Here is a 13,335-nt window from a genome sequence, read left to right as displayed (position 1 = left end):
TGATCTGTGCCAATGACTCCAAACTGACGTGGGGCACAGCAGGGTTGGGAAGGAGACAGAGTGAAACGGTTTTCTGTCTTCTCCCCTTGAGTTGCCTCCCGAAGTCATTGTGCCCTGTGAATACCGTTGAGGAAGGTGACTGGCATGGCAGGGAGGCAGCGGTACAGGACGTGCATACAGCGTGCTTGGCAAGAGGTGGCTGACTTGTAGCTGGAAGACAGAACCGAGCAGCTCAGAAAAAGGCACCTTAAAATAATCTTGTCACTCAAATCTCTCAGGTGAGGCCATGAAACGAGCTTGGGGAATGGCAATTCCCATCTTCTTTCAAGGTTTATTGTTTTATTTGGTTGTGGTTGAGTTCTTTTCTGAGTGCAGGTGTTCCTGTTTGCACATTCAGCAACACCTCCCATCAATTCATGGCAGAGTGAAGCTATGAGGGAACAACAGGTCTGGTCCCAATCTCTTCAGTGCTGCCATCACCTCAGCCTCTGCACTAGTCAAGTCTCTCCCACACACAAGATGAGAACCAGGTCCTTTCTATTTCCTGAGAGAGAGACACACGTCTGCACTGGGGCTCCTGGGCAGACGATTCCATGTGCAGCTTTTAAAGACAGAAGCTCCTAATTCTGGAGTGTCTGGGGTTGTTCTGCCCCAGGTGAGAGCTCAATGGGCAGCGTGAACCTCTGGATTTTGGAGGGCATCAGCAGAGCCATAGCAGGAACAGTCAGCAATCATCAATCCCCATGTTTCTTCTTTATCGGACTCTCAGATGTCAAGAGGGACCAGGTACAAGGGAAGGTCCATTTTCATGTTGTAGATGCTGTAAAATTAAACTGGAGGGAACATGCTTGTGTCAGGCAGGCTGATGAGCTCCTCTGTAGTTACAGCTCTTCCCAGGTGTCATGTGCTTGCCCTTTTCTTGGGGAAAAAAGGTGTAGAAGGCATTGAACAACCACAGACCTTGCACCACAGCAATCTGCTTGGTGGCTGCTGGAAAACAGAGCATCTTCAGTGCTGGGGGCAGGAGCAGGACCAGCTGCAAATCCTACCCCTGCTTTGTGGATAGGCAGCATACCTGTCTCATAACACCTCCTAGGGCCAGCAGCTAGCATGGCTACGGCCCATGCTGGCTCTGGTGAGCCAGGCTTTAGTGGGAAAGCTAATATTCTCCTAGCAGGATTTGGGCTTTCCCCAGGGCATGGGAGTGCGAAAGCATTTCTCCTGTCCCTTCCTTTCCTGTGCAGAATGGAGAAGCGGCCAGGATCTAACCCTGCTATTCCAGTCCCAGATAAGTGAAATAGTCATAAAAGCATATGTATGAGATATGAGCGAATGTGAGGGAGGGTAGGGGCTCTACGGCGGTTGTATTATCCTTCCACATCCTTTACAGGAAGATATTCACTCCATAAATATCATGGGTTATGGCTGGGCCTGGAGTTCATGCTGAGTTTAATGGACTGTGCTAAGCAAGCAGTGTGCGTGTGAATGTGCATGTGTATTTCTTCCCTCTTGCTGGAGGGAAGCTGGTCTGGGTTCTCCCTACCCGACTGACAGCTCCGGAGTCAGGGAGCTCTGCGGCTCTCCTTAGGCTAAATTGGCATTTCAGAATAGTGCTGGTGTATTTAAGGAGGGGAAGGAAGGCAAAACCATCCATTACCAGTGAATATGGAGTTTCTTCATGAGAGCTACGGGAACCTGAGATCTGGAGAGAGCTAGAAAACGTTGATTAGAGGCAGGGCCTCGGAGGACCCACACCAGTTTACACCAGTTGAGCATCTGACCTCAATTCCCTTTGGGCTTTTGGCACTCAGACTGCTAGGGTGCTTTTGGAAATAATTCTAAGCATCTGTAGTTGTAGACCCCTAACTACCTTCAGTTCAGCACTGGATCTCAATTTCTTCTGGCAGCTGGGGTTGTTTTGATCAAGGTTTTGGCCTGCCTGAGGGCTCAGAACCAGTAGAGAAGCTGCTGTCAGCATCCCCAAAGCTCAACCCCCTCCTCTGTTAGAGCATCCTGCTCCTCCACGTTCCTATTGCATATACCTGGAACTGCTGTGACCGTGGCAGGATGAATCCCCAGTTATACGGCCGCAGGAACTGTCCCTCTGCAGTCCCCTATGGCATTAATCAACATACTCCCTCCAAGGGCTCCTTCTTTGTTTACAAACTAAAGAAACCCAAATTCTTGCGTTACTGAGAATTTCCACTCAGCTGTGGGTCACATTTTAAGATTCCTCTGTTTTTCCTTCCAAGTAACAAATGTTTGTTTTGCTGAAGAAAAAGGGAGTGATCCTGTTCCACTCGAATGGGTGTAAATCAGGAGTAATTCCACTGAATCCAAGGGGCCAGGAGCAGGGAAAACCCAGCATGAGAAGTGTATCCTGCCCATTTCTATGAGCATATGAAGGCCAGATTTCTTAATTCCTTTACCCCCCACTGCTTTTGTTCTCTTCCCACCCTTGCCCTGTCTCCCTGTTAGAAAGAATGTCATGACTGGGATGTCAAAGAGCAGTTATCACTAGATGTTTGGTTGAGTTTTTTTTAATAAATATATGATGTTCTCCAGATGCTGAAGAACCAAGTAGGCTTCAGATGATCGCCTCTGCTCTCATTTACACAGCTATAAATCCTGAGTCACTCCACTTACTTCAGCAGACTAATGCCAGATGCAAGCAGAGGAACTAAGATCAGCATCCAACCCTGAGCTACTAAAAGCAAACTGACCAACTGCATTTCTTAAAGAAAGACTTTTACAATGATTAATGACAGACAGACAAACAAAAGAGGGGCCTTGGGACACATTTCTCTAAGTCACAGCAATTTTCACTTAAGCAGCTGGGACATTTTTTAAAGCCCAAAACAAGAGAGAGAAAACTTATTTACTGGCTCAACTGACCTAGGGTGGTTTTTTTTTTCTCTTTTTAAGAAGATACAGACTTACGGGGAACGTGAATGAAAAGGTCCTGTTCACAACTTTGCCTTCACATTGCCTGAACTAAAAGTCATTTGGGTTTAAATCAACATGAGTCAGGCATCAGGTGAAAAGAATGGTTCCCACAGCCCCAGATCAGGAATCAGTGCCCTTTAATACAACTGCTTCTGCTCTCAGTGGTGCCAGGAGTCCAGGCAGAGTCAAAGGAGCTTTTCTAGATTTATGCAGCTTCTGCAGAAACCAGAATCAGGTGTAGTTTTGAGATCCACCCGATAACACAGCTTTTGCTCTCATGGTTGCGTGCAATTAGTTGCAACTGCATTTTAGTTCAGTTTCAGTGGGCCAGTTGTAACCCTGGTTAGAGTTTGGGGTCTGAGGAGCACTGGATGGGAAAAAGTCTTGCAGGAAAGGCCCTGTGATCCTCCCAAAGGATGGCTGAGAAGCAGAGATTTCCACGTAAAATGTCCATCTTTGTACACTCATCCAGCTTCTCACAACTGCAAGATACACTGCAAGATCACTTGCATACTTTCTCCGACTAATTTAGGTTTGACATACAGTTAAGTCTCTGTTTATGTCACTTCTGAAGTGAATCATGGACATTTGTGTTGCGTTGATACAAATTTACGGACAAAGTTATTTGATTCTTCAAATGGTTCCCAGATCCTGTTTATAAATTCTTTTACACTTTAGATCAGATGTGTCAGCATGAGCCCGGACACCTTTCATTGTTCCAGTAGCGCAAAGCAGCTGTAAGCCCAGTTTAGTCAGCCAGTTAAAGTGGATTTACTGGTGCTTTGGACTTGAAGCTGCTCAGACAGCCAGAGGATATCAGTGAATACTGTCTGCATGTGGCACATTTCAGATGGATCCTTACAAAAAATGCATACTTTCCTAAGAGAGATGTTTGTGACACTTTATGCTCTCTTCCTTCCGTGAACATAGTGCATTTTATTGAAAACAGCTGGATTTGCACCAGTGTCAAAGAGATTATGGTCTGTGCTGGTCTTGTTCTGACAGTTACAGGTGTCAAAGATGGTCAGTAGAGGACTTTTGCCTTTGAAGGTACAAAATGGATGTGGCGAGAAAACAGCATTTTAGACACACGTACAACCTCTTATATCGGAGTGTCTGGGCACGTTAAAATCTTTTTCACATGGCTTAGTGTTTACTGGTGTCAGAGGTGGAGAGCCTCAGAGCAGCTGTTTGGCTCATTAGCTCTCAGACATGGAGAATGTTTGTCCTGGGAACAGTATTTATAACCTTCCTAGGCAAATGAGAGCCAAGATATTTCAAAACACGGTTTGTACTGGAGTGGTATCCCTCCTCCCAAATACCCCACTGCAAAAGTTTCTAACTAGTCACCGGGATTACCGAGACAGCAGGGAATCCAGCGGAAAAAGCGTATTCGAGATTTTGTAGGCCAATCCCGCTTTTGGTTAGGGTAAAGAAAGAATACCTTTCTTGAATTGACAGATCTGCAGTGTTACCTGGCCAAAGCAAGTTAAGAAAGAATCAGTTCCCATTCCTCTTTTATGAGAAGAAATTCTGTGCAGTGGGAGAGTTAGAACGGACCGTTTGCTAATGCACTCTTTTATGAAAAGAGTTTAGAAGGCGGCGCAGGTGAGGCTTTCTAAAGTGTTTAAGTGCTGCAGGAGCCTATTTGCACCACTAAAGTAATTCAGATCTCATCAATAAAAACTTATGTGACAAGACAGAGAAGAAAAGGATTTTCTGCAGAATCAGTCACTTCCCTGTATTTCCCTTGCCTTCTTTAAGATTCAGGTATTTAAAACCTTATGGCCCAAAGGAGAACTAATTTCAAATACACTGATAAGTATCTATTTGGAGATCTTCTGGCAAGTTTTACAGTATCACAGGGTTTCTTAAGAAGCTTTTCCAGTGCCTGACAGCACGTATTTTCCTTCCCCGCAGAAAAGCAGCAGTTATTTGACATTCCACTCCTCAAGGTGCCTAGTTCCTGCTGCACTTACACCACGTCTCTGAATGATAGATTTCTGAGACCAGCACTATCCAAATAAAGCCACCAGGCTTTCCCAGAAACATGAAACGGCCACATCTAAGAATCTCAAAGGCAAGCAAATATCCTTCTTTTTAGAGATGAGAGATAAACAACTATTCAGCGGAAGCCGCAAAGACAAGATTTGACCCACATCCCTACATTTTCACCAGCAGCTGGTGATCTAGGGTATTTTCCAATCTTGTGATATATGATTTTTTTAATGCAAGGTAACTATCTTGTGAAGAATCACCCTCAATTTAAAACCACTCTTTTAGAAACTGAATCTCAAGTCTTTTATATCCTACTCCTTCCTTTATTCTAGACCGTTAGGGACACACTGCCACTCTGAGCAGATACAGACTCCAAATGTCCTTTCACATATGCTGATAAAAATGAGAAGACTCAGAAGACAACATAGCTATGCTATGGTGAAACAGGTACAGTCATTTTCATGAGGTAATTCCCACTGAATATTCCTAGCTTGTCTTCCAATCACACAAAACGGTCCGGTCACTTCACCTTGGCCTCACACGCTCTCCTTTCGGTGCTTCTTGACATGTTAACTACATATGTGACTTTTTAACTCAATTATAACTTCTCAGGATTAGCAGGAATGGGATCAGATGGGAACAATCTGCGACTACTTCATTAGGAGGGATGTGAGTTGCAGGGAGTCTGAGACTGGAAGGCATGATAAATGATAAGGTGGACGGATTATAAGTTCCAACGAGGGATGCTGGAAAAGCCTCAAGAAGGAATAAAAGATGAAGCAGAAGAGAAAAGTCTGTTTTGAGAAAGTGCTGGTGCCAGCTTGTTGTGTTTCTGGAGCCCATATGTGGATCTGTATATTTTTACATCAGCACCTGTCCAAGATGCATCCCTCCTTGTAGATGCCCCCTCCGTAGGAAATTTCCACGGACACACTAATTCACAGCTGCATGCAAAATGCTTTGCTGTGTCCCTGGGAAGCCCCTAACCCATAAAACACGATTTCAGAGCATGGCTAGAAAATCTTGTCACTTCCCAGGCTGGTGTGTAGTGTTCAGGTGTTAACAGGAATGATATGGTTACTTTGCATAGTCCCACTGAGAACTACATCCCAGGCTTTTGCAGATTTGGGCTTTGCTTAGCATTTTCGTTTTTACCATAGGACAATCAATTAGCTGCTTTGGATATGGAGAAATCTGGAAGTGGTTTCCATGTTTACAGTGGGAGCAAACAACAGCATGCCCTTAGGTCCAAGTGTCTCTCAGTTATTCCCACCTCCTGCATCGATTTAACTTCTGCAAAAGGAAGGAAGTCCATCAATCCCAGGGAACATGTATTTCTCTCCTATCTGCATGCCATGAGACTCGACAGCAGTGTGCAGAATGGAGCACGAAGGGGGCACCTTACACAGCACGGCCAAAGCACCGTGGCCTGACCTGACTCCTCCTTTTACTACTTTAATCCCGAGTCCCCTGCCTCCTGTCATACTCACACTGGAACCGCACTCAGTTCTTCAGTCCTCCACTCCTCTAACCCAAGCCACCTCACGCAGCCATCACTGTGCCTGAAATATGAATCACCGAGTAACAGAGCCAAAAAGTTGAACTCGCGATGCAGCAAAAAGAGAGAAAAGCATTTCACGTGAGAGAGGCCAAGCCTGCTCCAGTGTCATCTCTGACCATACCCAGCCAGCCTCTTTCTCTCTTTGCTTCATTTCTCTTTCTCACTGCTGGCGAAAAAAAAAATCTGTCTTGTAACAAGCTGACCTTTCAGCTGAACTTCTCAGCCCCTCCTCATCTTTTGAATCATATGTAAATAATTATACTAATATTGAGCATTTACCTATTCTGAACATAGTGCCTTCCAGCCACAAAGCACCTTGCAAAGTTTAAAAGCTTGGCCACAAAACCCCAGGGAAGCAGCTTTCTATCCCTGACCTCAATGTGCAACAGGAGGAACTATAGTACAGAGGAGAGAGGCAACTTGCTTGAGGCCACACAGCAAGCCTACAGCCGAGCCAAGAGCAAAAGGCAGCTCTGCTCACTCCCCGCTCTGAGCTTGAACCAGCCGGTGCTTTTTCATCAGCACTGACAAGACAGATATTCTAGTGATTTCAGTGAACAAAGAGGGCCCTCTCTGAGCTGCTGTATGCTGCCATGTGTTTCCCTGCTGTCAATGATTATCCATGGGATTCCCAACAAGGACCTACAGTCACTGGCAACATCTGCTGCAGGGTTTCTCAAGGGGCTGAGGACGGGCTGGTTTTAGCCTTTTGTTTATTTGGACAAGTTCATTGCTTGCCAGAAGTGCTCCCCCCACTGCACACACATACACCCCCCCCACACGCTCTTTCGAGCCAGAGAGCAGGGGACCTTCCATCCCACACTGCCTGCTTTGTAAGGCCTGGCTCTGCAGGAGGCCATTCCTCCCTTCTCCCTGGAGCCAGCTGCTAAAAGCAATGCTGAGATCAGACAAAAGATTTCACCCATCAGTCAGGCTGGGGAACACAGGGATTGCTGTCCCGAGTCAGACCGTTGGCCTGATAAACCCAGCATCCCGCTTCTGGCAGTAACCACCCACCCTCGATGAGCTAGAGGAATGCGATTTCCCCTTCCACAGATGCATCTAGCCAGCCATGCAAGGCCTGCTGTGGTGCACGGATAAAGGTTTCCTTTCCATACAGCCAACAAAACAGGAAAGACTGAGCTCCTGCTGTCCAGTTGCATCCCAAAAGTCCCAAATACTGGTTTCAGATAGAGCCAAGGTGATGTGCTCAGAGTTGAATCAGCTCTTGAGCTTCCACATGGGCCAAAGAGGGCAAAGACCTAAATTTAAAGATGTTGCAGGATGTTGGAAAAGCCCCAGATCTAGGATCTGCTCAAGAGCTGGATGTTCAATACAGGCATCACAGAGGATCTGTTCTGTACTGAATGGTGTGGACACTATTATCACTTAAAGGCACTTACAGGCAGGATGCTTGTAAGTGTGCTGGACTGCCAGCCCTGTTTATCAGTCCATCACAGGATGCAGTTCTCCTTTCACACATAGTAGTGTAGGACAAGGCTCAGACAGAAATCAATGAGAGCACACAAGACTAAGTCTGGCTAAAGGAGATGGTTCATATAGGAGAAGTGACCATCGCCCTGTCAGTCTTCCTCCTGCATGTTTTTACTCTGCTCCAAAGCCCTCTCTGGTGCACTTAGCTCTTCACTTCACTGCTACAGTTACCAGCAAAGAAATTAGTTAAATGGCAAAGGAGAAAACATAGCTCTGTGAGATTTTGTTTCCTCTGACAAATAAAGAAAACTCAAAGGGTCAGTTCATGGGTCTTCGGGGAAGTCAAGAGCCCTCTTTCCCTCTCATCTGTTTGCCAATTTAAAGTGGATCCATGCACATTCACAACTAAACCCTTCTAATTCAGAGGTTTAGTTCATTTGCTCCTAGAACTGCCTATTTTGGAGATCTGGGGATGTCTTGAGGTGCTGAAAATGAATTCCAAACATCTCCAACTCATTGAACAAACACGTGCAGTATTTATGCAGTAATGCATGATTAGGGAGCAATGCTTTGTCCAGCACTCAATATGAGAAGGCTGGCTGCATTTAGATATATTCCAGGAGTATTTTGCAGCTCTAAGCCTTATCACATTGGGTGGGACCTTGGCTGATATCAACAGTTAACTGGGGCTTAGCAACCAACAGATGGATACAAAATCTGACCTCTAAGGAACACTCACATGCTGCAGGCTTTGGTGCTGCCAGTTCATTACCAACAGACTTCCCAGCCACTCTTAGCGACTCCTGCAGCGATGCTGCAAGGTCAGGGCACGCTCCAGGGTTGTCAAGTTGACACAGCAGTTACAAGTGAAACGAAGGTCAGCAGAGACGTCAGGAGAAAGGAAGCCTTGTTACGGGTTGAGTTTGGTCCCAGGAGGGAGCTGCAGTTGCTCTCCCAGGCATTATGAAGTCAACAAAAAGAGAGATTCAGCCTGATCATAAGAAAAGAATGTCTCTGATCTCCCCCTCCTCGGCAGCGATACGCCACCCCACACGACAGAGAGGAAGGATGAGTAAAGCAAGCTCACAGCCCAGGCACCCAGTAAAGGGAATTGGTGGGTCCAGACCGAGAGAGCAACCCCAGGTTTGTTCACATTGTTCAGGGTTATGGGTTCTCGCTCTGACTCTGCGCTGGAAACAACGCTAGCTTGTATTCAGGGTGGCCATTCAGAGCTCATGTTCTGCTGCGGCTATTGTTCTGCGTGACAAACACAAAGCCTACGGTAAGTGAAATTACATGTTGGGCTTATTTTTAAAAGCATTAACATTTAGGGAAAACTAGGAACTCGTACCACTTTGGGCTAAATCTGAACAACAGAGAAAATAAATCAGAACAGGCTTCACGCACATACTTTTCTATGAAGAACGTTGTTTACAATGCGTATTACACTCCAGAATAAATCTGGGATAAACAAAGTTGAACTCTTACTCTTCTCTGTCCTCCTTCCTGTGAAAAAGTCTTTTCAAGAGAGAGCCAGCCCGCCATCTACTCACCCCATACGCCCTATTTAACTCCTTGTGAATATCAGCGCAGACATTGTGGAGGACAGTCTTCTCCTCAGCTGTGCTAGTGCTTCTAAACACTCCTTCCCTTGCTTCGCCAGACAAAATACACCTTTCTCCAAAGACAGCAGAGCAGCTTGCCTATATGCCAGCTACAGATCTCTTCTGGCAGGTGCCAAGCACCAGCAACTCCAGCAGAAAGCAGGAGAAGATGAAATCATTAGTTTGCAGGAAGTGCTTAGCACATTTAAAAACCAGGACTTCTCTTCCCTGTATCTGAATGCTTGTACCCCAGAGATTTTATGAGAACACCTTTATGAGTTCCCCAGTAACCACCAAAACGTTGTCACCTGTTGGACCATTAGTCAGATCCATCCAATACTCTGTGTAGGATGACGACCCAGTTCCTTTCCTACATTAGCACACATCGTCGTGTTATACAAAGATGTGCGCTTTAAAGAATGAGAAGTAATGCACTAGTTTTTGAACATGCAGGACTTACTTTAAAAAGTCATGCTCCTTCTGAAATGTAGTGAACCTAGCACTTTCCAATCTCCATATGACCTTTTTTTTTCCTGCAAACCCAGAGCCAGTCTGTGAGCTTGTTGACCATGGCAGAGCTTTTATGCCCAACGAATAGCAGAGCTTTCTACCCAGTGACCAAACACTGAAGACACAAACTGTCTCCTTGGACACAAACACCCAACCACACACATATGTCTTGCTCACTCCTGCAGCCAAGACTCACTTTGAGGTCCTCATGACTCAAGGCAGGGCAAAAGCAAGCTTCTCTCGGTCCGGGCTTTGCCTCTCGTTGAACAAGCATTTGTTTCAGTAGAAGCGCTGGCTTAAGCAGCTCCCATATTTCCGCCACTCGTCACCCTCTCACTGTCTCTATGACTTGTTTCTGCAGCTGAAATATGGATTAGGGAACTGACCTGAAATAAAAATAACCTAACAGAAAGGAAAACAAAAAAGGGGGGATTTAATTCTTTTTTCTTTTTAAACTGAGATAATTCCCTAGCTGGGCCATCACACAGCCAAGCAAAAGGTACAACAGGATGAGAGAAGGGCACAGTGCAGGCGCAGGAGCGATCAGCCATAGCAAGGAGAAAGCGACTGCGTTCTGGAAGTGCGCTGCTGCTCAAAAGAAATACTTGTGAAACAAAATCCTTCACTGTGCTAAGCCTGCCCCAGTTTGGAGCTATTTGTTTTGCACCGGAGACTTGAGAGCCTGTCCACTTCTGACTGAGAGCCTTCCATAAAGCGAAATCCCCGCTTGGCTGCCCGTTAGTTCGAACGGATGATTGTACTGCAATACCGCCACGTTCTTGGGTCCGTCTCCGACTACTTTGAATAAAAACAACCAGAAAGTCTCACATGAAGAAATAACTTTGTTGACAGAAGAAAAAAACCATAAACCTGTTAATGTAACTACTGCTATTAATAATCTTTAAACACCCAGGCTGAAAGTTGGGTAAGGCCCACAGGAAGGCGAGAGGCAAGCTCCAGGTCCTTGTGGTTCACGAGAATTTCCTGTCTTGTCAGCGCGCGTTTCCTCTGCTTCGGGGAGGGATGGCGTCCAAGGCAAACAGCATTCCTTTTATTCACCAACCACGGCATCGTCCGAAGGAAGGGGCGGCCGAGTAGCTCTAACGCTGACAGATGGTGATTTAGAAATTGAACTGCTGGGACACCCAAGCCAAATCAGATATGGGGCCTCGGGGATACTGGTGGTAACTCCAGTAAGGATGTGCAGCTATTAGTCAAATTAATTCTGACTGCTGCTTTCCTAAGGAAGCTGTATCCAGCAGGGCGAGGAGCATTTCTGCACCCCCCAGAGACCACCAACCGCACGTACTAACTAAGCTGATCGTTCCCCACCTGCCTCTTTGCAGCTGCCTCTAGGAGTGCTGCAAGGGAGCCACAGCATTCAGAGCACGGAAGCCTGCGGGGATTACACGTTACTGCTGGGGAGCAGGGGGGAGCCTGTGAAACTGGCCAAGCTAAATGGCAGGATCCCAGCGGGAGCGAGTCCCGTGATCCCTCTGTTTTCATAGTCCAGTGAGAAAACACTCCCCATCATGTTCTTTTTCATCAGCAGACAAACTTCTGGAAATCAGACCCTTTTCAGTTAGATGCCCACACGTGGATTTAGGAATCTGGGCAATCAGGTTTGTAAATGTCTAGGGCAGGATTTTTCAAAAGCATTTGAAGCACATGCTTGTGAAAATCTGTCCTCTAGCAGTAAAGACCTCAAGGTGCTGTGGAAATGTTCTTTAATTAGTGCATGCAATTTGTGAGGTTGAATTATTTCCCTAGCCCCATTTTATAGATGGGAAAGCCAAGGTACAAATGAGGCAGCATGTTTCCCAAGGCTACATAGCGTGCTAGTGCCCGAGCCAGAAACAGACCCTACCACTTCTGACTCCCAGTTTCTTGCTCTAATTACCAGAAAATTCCTCTCCTCTGTGGCACGGCCAACTGGTTCCAATAATAAATCCAAGCTGTTGCAAAGATCAAGTCCATTTTTTCACTGCTTAACCCAAAAAAACATTTAATTTTCAAAACACAGGTTTGGCTTTTCACCAGAGAAAGGATTTGTTTTTCATTATTCATCTGTTTTTTGTTTTTTTCTCTCTCTTTTTAAAAGCCAAACATTCAATCACTCTGTTCAATATAAAGTTCCTAGGCTAGGAGCACTGCAACTATCGTTACTCTATAAATCTTCATTATTCTTACTATAAATACACTTCTGTATTTTTCATTTTGTTATTTTTATGACTAAATATGGCACCTTTAGCAAACCTCAAAATGCTTTCCAAAATTAAGAACTTTGAATCAAACCCTGTAGTCCTTATTTCTGAGAAGCAATGCTTTTTAAAAAAATGTAACATTCCTTGGTATATGTCCAAAGCAATAACCTTAACCTATGACTTTTCAACACTACTTTAATTATGCCAGTCTACGGTGGTAAAGATAATACTGCCTTACTTAGACACAGTCAGATTGTTATAATGGTACCTTATATTACCTAATCCTGTATGGGAATAAGCCAAATCAGGATAAAATATATATATTTTTAAACTGTGCCCACTCTAGGCATGTCAGAACAAAACATTTGTGAAGAAGCTTTAATGTTGACAGTGACCTCTCCTAGCACGTACAGTAATCACTGCTGGGCTAAAAAGAAGATACAGGCACAAAAGAATGACATTTGTCCTTTTTTAAAAGTAGCAGGATATTATTTCTAGCTTTGCTTTTTTATTTATTTGTTTTCCTAACCCAGAAATTCAGATTCTGTGGAGGCTGGAAGATTCTCAGATGACTAGAAAGTAAGTGAAAATAGTTTTATCACGGAGTTTGAGTGCAAAGACTGATCTGTTGAAAGGAGAAGCAAATGTTAATTAGATCCTTAAGCTCTGTTTCTCATTCCCCCTTTGGCACAAATGAGTAATTCACATTGTGGAGAAAGGATGCTTTTGTTAAAGAACTAAATCCCACAGACTCTTCCCACCTTGTCCAAGAACCAGTAACTCACTATAAATAGGAGAACAACAGGGTGGTTAAAATGACTGAATCCATCTGCCTTTTATCTCTGCTCCCCCTGTGGAACTGTATCTGCTGATAAATCAAAGATCGACTCACTGGTCAAACTTCTCAGATGCATCTTTCAGTAATGCCTGTGATCCTCAAAGTGGTGGAAACGATCGACCAAGATTTGTAGTTCTTTATAAAAAGGACTGTGATTCCACGGTCAGCAGCACCCTGTAGAGCAACGTGACCCGCGTATTCTCCTTCCCCCCGTCAGATGGGGTTGTCCACAGTTAACTT

This window comes from Aptenodytes patagonicus, chromosome 21 (genome assembly GCF_965638725.1).
Source record: "Aptenodytes patagonicus chromosome 21, bAptPat1.pri.cur, whole genome shotgun sequence".
NCBI lineage: Eukaryota > Metazoa > Chordata > Aves > Sphenisciformes > Spheniscidae > Aptenodytes > Aptenodytes patagonicus.
Note: the sequence above shows the minus strand (reverse complement) of the source record.